This window comes from Salvelinus sp. IW2-2015, linkage group LG3 (assembly GCF_002910315.2).
Source record: "Salvelinus sp. IW2-2015 linkage group LG3, ASM291031v2, whole genome shotgun sequence".
Lineage (NCBI taxonomy): Eukaryota > Metazoa > Chordata > Actinopteri > Salmoniformes > Salmonidae > Salvelinus > Salvelinus sp. IW2-2015.
The window spans coordinates 11,075,709-11,092,384 of NC_036840.1; the positions used below are offsets into that span (position 1 = coordinate 11,075,709).

The 16,676-nt window shown below is 44.8% G+C and overlaps 1 pseudogene; it reads left to right on the forward strand.

Annotated features, from left to right (window-relative positions):
* Positions 1-16,676, forward strand: part of LOC111950393 (non-muscle caldesmon-like) — a 56,328-nt pseudogene that overhangs the window by 23,750 nt on the left and 15,902 nt on the right.

Genomic DNA, 16,676 nt, shown 5'->3' on the forward strand with positions numbered 1-16,676 from the left:
GGACGTGAGGGCTACGGGTCGGTAGTCATTTAGGCAGGTTACCTTAGTGTTCTTGGGCACAGAGACTATGGTGGTCTGCTATGTAAACTACAACACTGTTGATGATGATGTCATCCTGCAGGGCGTAACCATGGATGACGACTTTGACCGGCGCCGAGAGCTCAGGAGGCAGAAGAGGGAGGAGATGCGCCTGGAGGCTGAGCGGTAAGACTGGCCTGCTCGTCTTCCTCTTGTTCCCGTCTCCTCTCGTTACTTTTCCTCCTCTTCGTCTTCCTCCTGCTCCTCTCTCGTCTCCAACCTTTACTCCCGCTCTTCTTCCCTCTCCTCCTACATCCCTTCTTCCTCCTCCTCTTCCTACTCATCCTCCTCTGAACCTCAGACCTCTTCCATGTCCATCAACAACTACACACACACTTACATATTTACGATATTGTTGTCTTATCTCATTGGAGTTTATCAGTATAAACTGGGTGGTTCAAGCCCTGATTGCTGATTGGCGGACAGCCATGGTATATCAGACCGTATACTATGGGTATGACAAAACATTTTATTTTTACTGTTCTGATTACGTTGGTAACCAGTTTATAATAGCAATATGGCACCTCGGGGGTTTGTGATATATGGCCAATATTCCACGGCTAAGGGCTGTGTCCAGTAAGAACAGCCATAAGCTGTGGTATATTAGCCATATACCACACCTCCTTGGGCCTTATTGCTTAAACATACCACTCTGAACATGACGTCATAACGGTAAGTGTGCAGCCAGAGGGAGTCACAGGTACACGTGTTGTCCAGCGGGGGTGTTGATGACACAGCGAGTGCTGTGATCATATGACCTCAGTGCTCTTCAGAGCCCAGTTGAAGTCAGTTAAAGGGCTTTGAGCTGGGCTCAGGTTGTTACAGGTCCCTGTGATCTCCATGCCAAGTTGGAACCAGAGAGCCAACCCTTAAATAGTTTGGACTCTCCTCAGGGCTTTAAAAACATCACTCAGCAAATATTGGCTTCCTCCTCCTCATGCAGGCAGTAATCTACCACTGATCTGATGACCTGTGTTGTGTTCTCTCTCTCTGACTCAATAAGTTCTGCTTTGTCTCTCATCGTGTCAGTGGTAGAATGTACTGTTGACCTCATATAAAAAGCCTCTGTGCATCCTCAAGTCAAATGAGTTACATACTGTAACAAGCCCAGACATTTCAAATGAGCTCATCTCAAATGGATCACCTCAACCATGTCTCATTTTACGGAGCAAGGATACAGGATACCAGGTTGAAAAGCTGAATCATGTTGGTTACAACTGGGGTTGGAGTGAAAACCTACAGGAGGGTAGCTCTCCAGGAACAGGGTTGGAGAACCCTGCAGTAGGCTACTTAACTCCAGGAGCTTAGTTTGCCCAGCCTGTCTGGGTAACTTCATCACTTATCCCAATTATACTTACAAACAACAGTCATTTAACCTGGCCACACACATCATAAAACATGAAAATGCATCATGGGCAATAGGATATGCAAATGTGTATCTCTGGAGGTCCAATCCCTTACTGAGCGATATGGCAGTGACATTTACTGAAGATATGATAAGAGCTCTCTGCAGACCGGAGCTACTGAACAAGTCTGTAAGGCCACACACTATGTTAGTGTATGTTTGGCAAGATACAAAAATGTCAGTGCTCACCCTTAAAATGTGTTGACAATACAACAGAACAGATTAACCGGAATGACATTTACTTTCACGGGTGGCCAAACAGAACTATCTAAAAGTTACGCCCCTACTAAGCCACACCTCAAGTCTTCTGATCTGACCTGGTGGATCATAGTTCGTAAACCCAACTGGCTGGGCAAAAAATAACCCAACGTGTGTTCTGTCCACTATTTAACCTAGCATTTTCTTTTCTTTTTCTTTTTTTTTTAAAGAAAAACTTTATCTATGACACTGTCCTCTTGAATTGTAAATACTGTAATGTGGCTAGAAACAGAAAATACTTCTTCCCAGTCAACTGAATCAGTGAATATAATCATCTCATACATTTAATTGTGATGTGTGATTATGTTGTACAACAAATGTAAACCTCTGTAGCAATGTTGGCATCTATTGTTGTACCTTTAGGCGTGTACCTACGCCTCATTGCTCCAGCTCTACACCAGTTGATTGAACGATAACTTAATGCGGTCGTTATATATCTCACAACAGGTCATAAAACCCGTGTTTTATATTATTTATATTATCCCACAGTGTTTATATTATATGGAGAATATGGAATTTGGTCGAAAATACAGACCGTATGAGAGAGTAAGAGTAGTAAGCTATAGGCATGGTGGGAGTTTGTTCATGTCTGTTTATTTAGTTGGAGTCGTTTCAGTTGGCGGGACCATGCACGATTTTCAACCCACTCATGTTATTGATAAAAGATTCAATCGCTATATTTTGCAAATATGCTGTAACAATCAATATTTCCATGTCTCTCCTTATCTAACAAGTCAAAAACACATGTTCTCTTGTTGGACCAATCCAGTCAACCGTCACCAAATATGATGTAAAAAGAAAACAGATATGCGCACACACTCACACACACACACACACACACAGAGGACTGAGAGCACTCCAGTCTATACAATAAGATCTGCAGTCAGGGCTGCCAAACACTTTTACATTATAAGTGTTTACTAGTAGAGATCACAAGGAGCTGTTTCCTAGTCGCTAGGCCCTGGAGGAGGACTACATGGCTGGGCTAATGTGTGTGTGTGTGTGTGTGCGCATCACAGAAGGTTGGTGGCACCTTAATTGGTGAGGACCGGCTCGTGGTAATGACTGGAGTAGAATGGTATCCAACACATGGTCTCCAGGTGTTTTGATGAAATTCCATTTGCTCCGTTCCAGCCATTATTATGAGCCGTCCTCCCCTCAGCAGCCTCCACTGGTATGCATGCATGCTTGGGTTACTGTATAGCCCGTGTACATGCAATCTGGAGGTCTGAAAGTCCTGGAGGGGTTCAGCCAGATTGGACCGTCATCAGGTGGTGAAGGCTTGACAAGCTCCATTCGCCTCCTTTAGCCCAGTGAGCCAAGATTCTTGTCTGCTCTGTGTGCCTGTGTGTGTGTGTGTGCGTAGAGAGAGAGAGAGGCCTAGGAGTTCCCCAGCACTCGGGGCTCTGCATTGTGTCAGATCCAGTCTAGAACAAAACAATCTGTCTTGTTGACAGAGAGGTGAAGCTCCAGCCCTAATCACCAGCAGGCCAGATACTACCAGGCCAAGGTGAACTCCGCTTCACTATCTACTGTGTAGTTCTCCTGGGTGTGTTTATTACTCTGTACATACTGGAATGAAAGTTTGATGGAATTAGTCAATCAAATGAATGTAAAGGCATCCACACTGCTCCCCTAAAGAATGTGGTATAGAAACCAGTGTTTGTGTTTCTGGTCACTGTGTCCCCAGGGTTTGCCTGACTGGGCCTTTTGTATTGCGCTCTGTGACAAATGACATACAATGATACAGCTGGGATCTCAAGCTGTCTGGTTGGTGGCCTGCACAGTGGAGTTCACATACTGCCCTCTGCCCTCTGTGACTGACCAGGGCTTTGCTATGACAATGTAACGCAGACACACACACTGGAATGTTTTGAGTGCTGTTTTTATTTGTCCCCTTTAAAAAATTATATTTTGTTGGAATGTTCCCAAACCTTAAAACTTATGGCTGCAATCCCACTACCGGGGTCGATATGACAACAGCCAGTGATAATGCAGGGCGCCAAATTCAAACAACAGAAATCTCATAATTAAAATTCCTCAGACATTCATGTGTCTTATATCATTTTAAAGGTAATCTTGTTGTTAATCCCACCAAAGTGTCCGATTTTCAAATATGCTTTTCAGCGAAAGCACTACAAACGATTATGTTAGGTCACCACAAAACCACAATAAGCACACCCATTTTTCCAGCGAAAGATAGCTTTCACAAAAAAACTGAAATAGAGATAAAATTAATCACTAACCTTTGATTATCTTCATCAGATGACACTCATAGGACTTCATGTTACACAATACATGCATGTTTTGTTTGATAAAGTTCATATTTATATAAAAAAATCTGAGTTTACATTGGCACGTTAGATTCACTAGTTGCAAAAACATCAAGTGATTTTGCATAGCCACATCGTTTCAACAGAAATACTCATCATAAATGTAGATGATAATACAAGTTATACACATGGAATTATAGATATACCTCTCCTTAATGCAACCGCTGTGTCAGATTTCAAAAAAACTTTACGGAAAAATAAACCATGCAATATTCTGAGACGGAGCTCAGAACAATAGCCAAATTAGCCGCCATGTTGGACTCGACAGAAACCAGAAAATACATGATAAATGTTTCCTTACCTTTGATGAACTTCATCAGAATGCAGTCCTAGGAATCCCAGGTCCACAATAAATGCTTGATGTTCGTTATTTATGTCCAATTAGCTACTTTCAAATTGTTTACCAAACGCCCTAACCAAAGTCTCAAAGCGCGTCCACTATAACGTGACGAAGTGTCCAAAAGTTACGTTACAGTCAGTAGAAACATGTCAAACGATGTACTGAATCAATCTTTAGAATGTTGTTAACATACATCTTGAATAACGTTCCAACCGGAGAATTACATCGACTTCAATTGAGCGATGGAACGGAGCTCCCTCTCACATGAGAGAGAGAGATAGAGAGATTGAAAGAGAGAGAGAGCGCACAGGGAAAGGGGGGGCCAGTTCAATGCGTGGGCACCTCATGGAAGTGATTACTCATTCCTGTCTCCTTTGGCCCCCCTTCACATTAGAGTCATCAGACAAAGTTCTATTGACTGTTGACATCTAGTGGAAGCCGTAGGAAGTGAAAACCCATCCATATCTCTCTGTATTTTCAATGAGAGCTTGGTTGAAAATTTGGCACCCCCAGAAAATATCCAAACAGGAAGTGGAGCTTCTCAGGTTTTTGCCTGCCATATGAGTTCTGTTATACTCACAGACATAATTCAAACCGTTTTAGAAACTTCAGAGTGTTTTCTATCCAATACTACTAATAATATGCATATATTAGCAACTATGACATAGGAGCAGGCCGTTTACTCTGGGCACCTCTGTGCCCCTTTCATCCAAGCTACTCAATACTGCCCCTTCAGCCATAAGAAGTTAGTGTTCTGTCATGTCACATGCCTTTTTTTTCTGGTGACAGAGCCCAATGCAGTTTACTTCATTTATATCACATTTCATAGCCTAGGCAACATGCAAAACAGTTCTGTGCAGGCCAGTGTTTGTCAGTCTGCTGCCCTTTGAGAAGCGAAGCTACCATTTTGCCCCCATCTCCTCCACATCTGTGTGTAGGCCAGATCTCCAGGGAGGCCAGGAAGAAGCCAGGAAATAACACCCATCCTCAGTGAATGGACCGTTCCAAACATGCCCTCCCCAACCGGCAGCCTGCACCATAAACTCTCACTGGGCCTGCTTGTGTCTGTATCTGTTAGGGCCTCTGTCCAGCTCCGAATGTTTGGGGTGGACTACAGTACAGTAGGAGCAGTCTGGTTCCCTCTCATTTTGGTGCTCCTGTGACCCACCCACTCCATTTTTGGGAGAGTTTTTTGTTGTTGTTGCCCCACAATGTATATAAACCGAACGAATGTGTCTAGACATGAGCCATAATGTCAAGCTGTAACTCAAAAGGAACCCACGCCCCAAGCGGGAATCTCACCATGGGAGGCACTGTACTTGTCCTTACTCAGGTGATCAGAAATAGGGGCAGCAGCTATAGAGGTGGGTGATGAGCAGGTTAAAAGGTATGTAGGTCTAGCACTGATAACAAGATAGAGGTCTCTAGAATGTCTGTAGACTTCAGGATAGGGGCTATGGCGTTGCTGTCTCTCGCTCTCTCTCTCTCTGGGCCTAGAGGAGAAAGTGAAGGACGGGGCGAAGCGTGGGAATGGGCCAGCCGTTCTGGCAGGAAATCACGCCCCCCCCCCCTTCCCTGTGTGCTCTCTCTCTCTTTCAATCTCTCTATCTCTATCTCACTCTCTCCGTTTTAGTCCAGTAGAGGTGAAGAAGTATTTTCTCATGGGCTTTCCGAAGTTGTTTTCACGGACATTGCTGAGATATTTTGCCGTAAAGAAAATATTTGGAAATATTTTCCCCTAATGTGTTTGGTGACTGAACCTAGTGTGACTGGACATTTTCTACTTACTCAAGTAGTCAGGAACTGAATGCAACATTAGGCTTAAATCAACTTTATTGTACACATTGTAAAAACGGACAACAGCAACAAATTCTGTTAGGATTTAAAACAAATGCAGAAGTGTTTACTGTTAAATTCCACACACTTGCAGTAAAACGATTCCCTTCATCCTCCAGCTGCAGAATTTACTCCACAAGGACAACATGTTCATGTAATGGCCGACATAAGTTATACATGTCATTGCAAGGGAAGCTGGCTAGCCAAAGTTTGCAATGCACTTTATTAACTGTCAGTCAACGTAGTTGTACTGTAAATACTCCTCGAGTAAGGCCACCCTTTAATAATGGCTCGAGAGAGAGCGAGGGAGAGAGAGACCTACCTGAATGTGATTGCTGTGGCTGGACTCTCAGGCTCCTACTGTATAGGACGATGTATTATCTTGAACATAGGATAAGACCTCTCCCTATATTCTCTATCTGATGGCAGGAGAGGCCGTACTAAAGTGGTAGGTGGTCTATAAGGAATTAGGATATTGCATTGGGGCCTTCATTGGCGCAACAGTCTAGAGCCAAGAACGCCAAGCGTTTGATTGACAAGAATGCTAACGAAGCTGTTTGTTGGATTTTCATAAGGCATCGTCTACCCTGAGATCCTGTGATTCTAACTGCGCTGTGCCACTAAGGACTGGTCGGATCCATTTTTAGACGCTGTTGTCTCAGTTTCCCATGACATTTAGGCTGTTTCTGGGACTATACTATTCTCCAGAGGTTAAGTCAGTCTTTGCTACTCTGTTTTCTACAAACTGCACTTGGTAATATAGCCAGTCATCTATGTGCATAATGTTAAGGGTGACGAGCGATATAGACTGTTAGAATAGAGATTCTAGTGAAAGAGAGAGTGTGTGTGTGTGTGTTTCTCAATATACATACTTCCGTGCTCCAAGTCCGCAAATTGGAGCAGTCTGAGTATGAGCGCGGAGGGCAGTTCTCAGATGCGTACTTTGTTTGTACACGTTTTGAAGCATGCGTCGATGCGAGCTTCAGCCAAAATATTCCCAGGATTGTTGATGTAAGATGACACAACCAGGTAAAAAACGAAGACACATTTCTTGGAAACAATGGCGGATTGGGTTATAAACTGAAGTGAGAGAAAATGATTACATTTTTTGGGAGTAACACCCACGCTCTCTCTCTCTCTCTCTCCTTCGGTCCCTCTCACTTACAGTGCATGGGAGTGTATGTAAGTTTGAGTGCCAGGGAGAGTATGCTAATGGTATGCACCTCTCTACAATTTGATACACATTTACAATCCCATCAGACTAGAATCTCTATTCTAACAGTCTATATCGCTCTTCATCCTTCACATTATGCACATAGATGACTGGCTATATCCCCAAGTGCAGTTTTGTAAAACAGCGTAGCAAAGAGTGACTCAACAACCCACTGTGGAGCCAGGACCAGCCAATCAGAATGAGTTTTCCCCTGCAAAGGGCCTTTATTACAGATTGTGTTGTGTGACAAAAGTGCACATTTTAGAGTGGCCTTTTATTGTCCGCAGCACAAGTGGCACCTGTGTAATGATCATGCTATTTAATCAGCTTCTTGATATGCCACACCTGTCAGGTGGATGGATTATCTTGACAAATTGTATCTTGTTTTTTCTGTATTGGTCAAAGGTAATGCAGTATTAGGGGAGTGCACAGCGCTTCTCAAAATTACATTATCGTTGGTTACGTTATCGTTGGTGAACGAACTCGGAGCATGAAGCATGGTAGTATGCATATTGAGAAACACCCTGTGTGTGTGTGTGTGTGTGTGTGTGTATATATATATGTATATATATATGAGATGGAGAGAGAGAGAATACAGTATCATGATGTCACTGTCCCCCCAGGTTTAGCTTGGGCGTGAGCAGAGTTCTGTGTTCAATTATAACAACATTCCTCAGTCAGTTGACCCAGCAGGAGAGCTTGCTGTTCGCAAGCTGTAAAGTCTCCCATAAAACCACTCTGCTTAACATGTTAACTGCACATGCTTCAGTAACATGCAATACGCACTGCCAAACGGCCATATGGTGTTTGCTTAGCTTAGCCGATGCCTGACACGGACTTTGAAGATCACACAGAGGCAGACAGACTGGAGCTCTTCTCACAAACAAAACAGAGGCGGGAGAAGATAAGAAGTTGGTTCAGTCCTTTAGGGGAGAGGCTTTCCCAATGTTTTATGAAGTTGAAGAGGAATCTAAATAGAATGGACTGGTACCTATCTGTGGGCTAGAGACTTTCCTGTCAGACTGTCAAACTGCAGGGCGTTGAGATCAGTGATCTGGCCTTAGTATAGTTCTCGGCTGGCCAGCATAGTACAGGCAAAACGCACTCACACACAAACACTATACACACTACGGCCCTTCACACACTACAGCTCCCCACCACTCCACCCCTCCACTGGGCCGAGCCGGGGCTGAGGCAGGCGTAGGCCAGCGGCCATGTTACTGTCGGGGTCCTCTCATCGCTGGCCAAGCCACATCTCCAGACACTGTTTTCATCAGGCTGTGAAAAGTGAAACCTCAGCAGCAGCACCAGTGGCCTGAGCTCAGCAGAGCAGAGCAGAGCAGAGCAGAACAGAACAGGGTAGAATGTGAGTCAAGTAAAAGACACTGTGAGTCTTTTGTATTGCACAGTAAATAACTGGAGAATTATCTGGAGAACAATGACTTACTTGGCTCTCTCTCTCCTCTCTCTTTCTCCCTGCCTCAGGATGGCCTTCCAGGGTAGTAATGAGGATGAGGAGGAGGCTGCGAGGGAGCGTAGACGCAGGGCGCGTCAGGAGAGGATGAGAGGGATGGGAGGCGAGGAGCCCGGTGACAGCGTGGTGATGACCAACAGCCATAGGTAAGACCTGAAGACTTGTGTTAGCTCCCAAACATAATGTCTAGGCTTTAGCTCAGGGGCTAACAGTATTGTGGTGCGTAGGAGATTGTGGTTTGAACCCAGTTTAATGGATGTGTGTGTAACACGGTTGTTATAGTAAACTGAAACGAAAACTAATCATCAAAAAACTATTAAGTAAACTGAAATAAAATAATTAACAAATCTGTTTGAAAAACTATACTGAATAACGGAAACTATTATCTTTGACTCCAAAACTAATCGAATCAAATCAAAAGTTCAGTTTGCCAAGAGCAGCACAGCAGATATTTGGCGCGTTTGACTGGTAAGGCTAAAGCGACAGTAGACGAAAGTCAAGGAGGGAAGCCGGGGGGAGTTGCATCTGCGACAGCCGAAAGTCGGACACTGACGTGGTTTTCTAACAGCAAGGCTCAGATCAACATGGCAGTGTTGCCATTGTTTACAAAAGGCTTTCTTTACAATGCCGAAATGAACATGTACAGTGAGGGGAAAAAGTATTTGATCCCCTGCTGATTTTGTACGTTTGCCCACTGACAAATAAATTATCAGTCTATAATTTTAATGGTAGGTTTATTTGAACAGTGAGAGACAGAATAACAACAAAAATAATCCAGAAAAACGCATGTCAAAAATGTTATAAATTGATTTGCATTTTAATGAGGGAAATAAGTATTTGACCCCTCTCAATCAGAAAGATTTCTGGCTCCCAGGTGTCTTTCATACAGGTAACGAGCTGAGATTAGAGCACACTCTTAAAGGGATGCTCCTAATCTCAGTTTCTTACCTGTATAAAAGACACCTGTCCACAGAAGCAGTCAATCAATCAGATTCCAAACTCTCCACCATGGCCAAGACCAAAAGGCTCTCCAAGGATGTCAGGGACAAGATTGTAGATCTACACAAGGCTGGAATGGGCTACAAGACCATTGCCAAGCAGCTGGTGAGAAGGTGACAACAGTTGGTGCGATTATTCGCAAATGGAAGAAACACAAAAGAACTGTCAATCTCCCTCGGCCTGGGGCTCCATGCAAGATCTCACCTAGTGGAGTTGCAATGATCATGAGAATGGTGAGGAATCACCCAGAACTACACAGGAGGATCTTGTCAATGATCTCAAGGCAGCTGGGACCATAGCCACCAAGAAACAATTGGTAACACACTACGCCGTGAAGGACTGAAATCCTGCAGCGCCCGCAAGGTCCCCCTGCTCAAGAAAGCACATATACATGCCCGTCTGAAGTTTGCCAATGAACATCTGAATGATTCAGAGGACAACTGGGTGAACGTGTTGTGGTCAGATGAGACCAAAATGGAGCTCTTTGGCATCAACTCAACTTGCCGTGTTTGGAGGAGGAGGAATGCTGCCTATGACCCCAAGAAACCATCCCCACCGTCAAACATGGAGGTGGAAACGTTATGCTTTGGGGTGTTTTTCTGCTAAGGGGACAGGACAACTTCACCGCATCAAAGGGACGATGGACGGGGCCATGTACCGTCAAATCTTGGGTGAAAACCTCCTTCCTCAGCCAGGGTATTGAAAATGGGTCGTGGATGGGTATTCCAGCATGACAATGACCCAAAACACACGGCCAAGGCAACAAAGGAGTGGCTCAAGAAAAAGCACATTAAGGTCCTGGAGTGGCCTAGCCAGTCTCCAGACCTAATCCCATAGAAAATCTGTGGAGGGAGCTGAAGGTTCGAGTTGCCAAACGTCAGTCTCGAAACATTAATGACTTGAGAAGATCTGCAAAGAGGAGTGGGACAAAATCCCTCCTGAGATGTGTGCAAACCTGGTGGCCAACTACAAGACATCTGACCTCTGTGATTGCAAAACATGACTTAGTACTTGGTGGCAAAACCCTTGTTGGCAGAGGGGTCAAATACTTATTTCCCTCATTAAAATGCAAATCAATTTATAACATTTTGACATGCGTTTTTCTGGTTTTTTTGTTGATATTCTGTCTCTCACTGTTCAAATAAACCTACACATTAAAATATACAGACTGATCATTTCTTTGTCAGTGGGCAAACGTACAAAATCAGCAGGGGATCAAATACTTTTTCCCCTCACTGTACCTAACCCAATATCACACACCAAACGAATAAAATCCTAATATAATATGTGTGTACACGTAGCACAGTCAATAATGGAGAGAGACCCTGAAATATCACATGTATTGTATATATCAACTGTGCATAAATCACGGCAAATTGGTTCCTGTTTCAGTCATGTTTGCGTGGGTCAAACAGAAACACCCTAATGATTGGTTGACAATAGAGCCTCCAACGATGCAGACGATGGCCGCAGGACGAAGTCGATGAGGAGCAACTGCAGAAACATCATGCAAACACGCGTTGAAAGATTTGACAAAAGTCATCTGCTCGAGCGCGTCATTTGAGACGACACGATGCAAGACTTTGCTCTCATACGGTCACACAGAGTAATCTGCACATGTGCATGGGTACGGCTTCACGTTGCTTCAACGTGGTAGCTACGGGACCAGAATCTTGCACTTCAAAGTTCCTGGTTGTGGGGAAATTGACCCACTACTACTGTTTACTTTGTACATCTACGTCATCTCGCTGAGTCTACCTTTTTAAATCTAACCTATGACCTGACCCATCACCTTATGCATTATTGCACCACAGTGGCAAGAAATGACGTCCCAAAAAAACACACACTAAACACATAAATGGCTCCTAGCCTCCCACAAATAGGCTTCTTTCTGTCCCTTTAAACTAAAACTGAAAATAAATGACATGAAAAAAGAAAAGAAAAAGTAAAATCAAACTTGAACTAAATAAAAACTAGTAGTGGATCTGAAAACTTACTGAAAACAACTGAATTTCAAATAAAAATCTTAAATCTAATAACAAAACTATAACAACCTTGGTGTGTAGCCCTGATCTAGGAATGCAGCTCCGGCCATCCTGGAGGAAGGCCACGGAAGCTCCAGGTTTCCTGTCAGCTGTCCTATCCTTTCCTATCCTCTTCTGTTCTTTTTTCATAGTATACTCTCTCAATGGAATAGGTGCACTGTGGGTCCCTATCATACTGTAGGCTCGTACCCTTTCTAAAGTGTTGAAGAAGCACAAGTCTTACAGTAGAGTATCGCAGACATAGACTTACATAGTTTAACAGAGACCCTCTTCTTTTGTCTACCAATCAGTCATAAATAGCTCACCCTGCTGTCCGCCCCCATACCATGTCCAGTTGAGGTCAGTACAGCAGTGACACTGGAAGTAGTGGGCTGTTCTGCTCTCCACCAGTACAGAAGCACTGTTGTAGTGGAGAATGGTTTCTCTCTGTGAGATCACAGCCATATCCTGTGGTTATTGAACAAGTCCGGGATTGTCTCGACCTGTGATCGGACGTAACCCGACCCGTTGTTGATTGTGTTTGGTTCTGTCTAACATTTGCCAAGCGGTGTCGTCAGCCTGTATTCAACTCTGTCGGTATGTGTGAGGTGGTTGGAGGGTTGGATGCAGACCCACGTACGGTATTGTTGGATGCCCTGTCAGCTTTCTATGAGGCTGGGCAAAGGAGGTAGCTAGTCGCTAGTGCAACGTGGACTGGATACGTTTCTGGGAGAGAAAAGCCGCCATGAACTTTCGTGTAGGCCTAAGTTACGCTGTTGGACCTAACCTGTGGATAAAAGAACAACCTCAAGCAAGGAAGCCAGAAGACTCTGTTGAGGTAAACTGATTAGACGTGTGAACTGGAATGGAGCTGAAATGCTATTTCCCCTGTCGTTGATGTCCATGTGAGCCGAGTAGAAATCCATATTCGTGGTGTCCAGATATTGGGGAATGTCCAGCAGAGTGGTGGTAGTTTAACTTCAGAAGCAGTGACCACATAGCGAACTCAGTGGTTAACTGTTTTTGTCCCTCTGTGTGGTAGTGATTGCTGTGTAATTGACTGTGGCATGTCTCTCTCTCTCTCTCTCTCTCGCAGTGTGACAGAGACTGTGTCTGTGTCCTCCTCCTCTATGACCTCCTCGGTGGAGGAGACGATGATGAGCAGGCCCTGCTGGAGCGCATGGCCAAACGAGAGGAGCGCAGCAGAAAAGATTGATGGAAGCTCTGGAGCGAAGGAAGGATCAGAACCCCGGCAATGACGGTAACCACGGCAGCGGGGAAAATACTGTGGAGAGAGGTCCGTCGGCCGCAGGGCCGTTACCAGGACAACGAAGAAGAGGTGGAAGAGCGGAACTGCCGAAAGGAGGAGGAGGGGAGGCTGCTCCGGAGGAGGAAGAACCTGAGCAGGGAGAAGAAGAAGCGGAGGAAGAGAAGAAACCGAGACGGTCCTATATGAGAGAACAGGTCAGTCTATTCTTCTTTTAGGACATTTCTTGTCCATTTTCATTTTATTTTCCATCGGCATGTTTTCATTCATAAAATGTACCTTATTTATCCATAGGAATCCATTGACGAAAAAACTCGAAACGAGGTATGATCATGGATATATTGATTGGGATGGTGGCTGGAGTTTGCTGATTACTTATCTGATTTTGATAAAACATGACACTCCCATTCCTTCTCATAGGAAGATGCAGAAGAGCAAGCAGTGGTTTTTAAATGAGGTGAGGAATCAGAGGCAGAGGTTGAAGAAAATGCTGAATTAAGTGGATAACGTAGAGGAAGAGGTAGAGAACCAGCATCAGTTAGAGGTAGAGGGCAGGACAGTGACACTGAACAATGAGACTGAGGAAGACTGTGGGATGTCAACCATCCAGAACGGCTTGGATGTGGTAAGACTTTAACATAGAGGTGTGAAATGGGAGCATGAACATCTCTGAATAACTCAAATGTCTCCGAAATAATTCTCAGAAATCGTAGCGTATAGTAACTCTAAAGACCACGCATAGTGTCTTTGTCAATCAAGCAGAGTAGCGGTGTAGCCTAAATTAATATTTCCCAGACATTGAAGTTCTCCAGACGCTAAGTGTGGTCTTGCATCCACGGTAATAGAGCTACATCTCATAAGGTGTGGTTGAGGTCACGGTCATGTGGTTATCTTTAACGTGGTTTAATGCCATGCCATCCACGGAGTGGTCACAATACGGTCACTGTGTGTTCAGCTGCATGTTTGCCTCTGTGGGGAAGAGGTTGTGTGTGAAACCTGTGTTTTGCATCTGTTGTCATGTCTACTCACTTTCCGCCACCCCCTGTTTTGCTTTCAGATGTGTGTCCCCAAATGACACCCTATTCCCTATATAGTGCACTACTTTGAAGACTTGTGCCAAAAGTAGTCCAGTGGGGAATAGGGTGTCATTTTGGACAAAGCCAGGGTCACAGAGTGGAGTCACTGGTCTGGTTGGAATGGTGTGATGTCACATAGAAGCACCCACGCACAGACACAAGCATTCCTTCATTCCCAGAGTTCAGTGTGCTCAGCGTGTGTTCTGTGCCTGCAGGTGAATGAAAAGCAGAATGGAGGTCTGCACGAGGAGACTCCTCAAAAACACAAAAAAACTGAAAGGACCCTGAGGTAGGAGCCAGAGACTTATGTGCGCTAATGGTATAATGCTACACGCAACACATGCATGTGTACACACACATACAAACACACACGCATTCTGTGGTCTTAGCATTCGGGCTCCTGAGTGGCTCAGCGGTCTGTATCTCAGTGCTAGAGGCGTCACTACAGACACCCTGGTTCAAATCCAGGCTGTATCACAACCGGCCGTGATTGGGAGTCCCATAGGGCGGTGCACATACAGTGGGGCAAAAAAGTATTTCGTCAGCCACCAATTGTGCAAATTCTCCCACTTAAAAAGATGAGAGAGGCCTGTAATTTTCATCATAGGTACACTTCAACTATGACAGACAAAATGAGAAGACAAAAATCCAGAAAATCACATTGTAGGATTTTTAATGAATTTATTTGCAAATTATGATGGAAAATAAGTATTTGGTCACCTACAAACAAGCAAGATTTCTGGCTCTCACAGACCTGTAACTTCTTCTTTAAGAGGCTCCTCTGTCCTCCACTCTTTACCTGTATTAATGGCACCTGTTTGAACTTGTTATCAGTATAAAAGACACCTGTCCACAACCTCAAACAGTCACACTCCAAACTCCACTATGGCCAAGACCAAAGAGAACTTGCACAATTGGTGGCTGACTAAATACTTTTTTGCCCCACTGTACGTCCCAGCTTCGTCCGGATTTGGCCGGTGTAGGCCGTCATTGTAAATAAGAATTTGTTCTTAACTGACTTGCCTAGTTAAAAAATAATAATAATTCATTGATTCAAAACCTAGGGGGAGGAGAGAGGTGGGAGAGTATTGCCCAAGGTGTCTGTAATGTAATTGAAAGGCATATTTATCCCAGCGCACACAAACACACTGTTGTTTAGCCTGATTGGTTTCTAGAGCAGAACTGCTGTATTTGACACGGGTCATGTAATCCTAGCTCCCCAGAGGGAAGCACTGGAGTGAAACCTTAGACACACTATTACCTTAGACCTTAGACAGCGCCAGAGTGTCTGTGTAGGCTTGTGTGTGTGGCTGTCTTTCTACCTGTGTGACGACATTAACCTGTCTTCCTGTGCGTGTCCCATAGCCGCGGCAGCGTGCGTTCCCCGGAGGCGGGGGCGGAGGAGCAGGACGACACGGCGCGCCTGGAGGCGGAGCTTAAGCTGGAGGAGCTGAAGCGCCGCCGTGACGATGCGGAGAGCGAGGAGTTCGAGAGGATGAGACAGAAGCAGCAGGAGGCTGAGCAGGAGCTGGAGGAGCTGAAGAAGAAGAGGGAGGAGAGGAGGAAGATCATAGAAGAGGAGGAGAGACAGAAGAAACAGGAGGAGGCCGAGAAGAAGGCCAGAGAGGAGGTAGGGGTTCTCTCTGTCTCTCTGTCTCTCTGTCTCTGTCTGTGTCTCTGTGTCTCTGTGTCTCTGTCTGTCTCTCTGCCTCTCTGCCTCTCTGCCTCTCTCTCTCTCTCTCTCTCTCTCTCGCTCTCTGCCTCTCTCCTTCACTCTTCTGCACTCTCTCACTCTCTGCCTCTCTCCTTCACTCTTCTGCACTCTCTCCTTCACTCTTCTGCACTCTCTCCTTCACTCTTCTGCACTCTCTCTCTCACTCTCTCTCTCTCCCTTCCTCTCTCTCTCTCCCTTCCTTCTTCTCCTCATCTCAAGACTGTACACTTGATTTAGTCATCACACCTGTTGAAGATAACAGCTATACGTCATATTCCTGCCTGCTTCACCATGACATGATCTTACTATACTGCATCCTTATCGGCGCACTCCTATTTGAATCCCAATAATAATTCCTTTACAGGCCATCATTCTTCTTCCCCTGCTATATGACCTCACCTTCACATATCTAAGCTATGATAGTCAGTCCATAATTTGCGTGTACATACTTGCACTTGACACCGCGCCATTCGCCGTCCAATCACCTAGTCTATTGTACTCTACTCTGTCTTATGCTGACAGGGTTTCTCTGGTCCCATCTGAAATGGCACCGTATGAAGTGGACTCATTTTGTTCAGGGCTCTGCGGATATGGCTCTGGTCCAAAGTAGTGCACTATATAGGGAATAGGATGACGTTTCAGACACAACTTCTGTCATT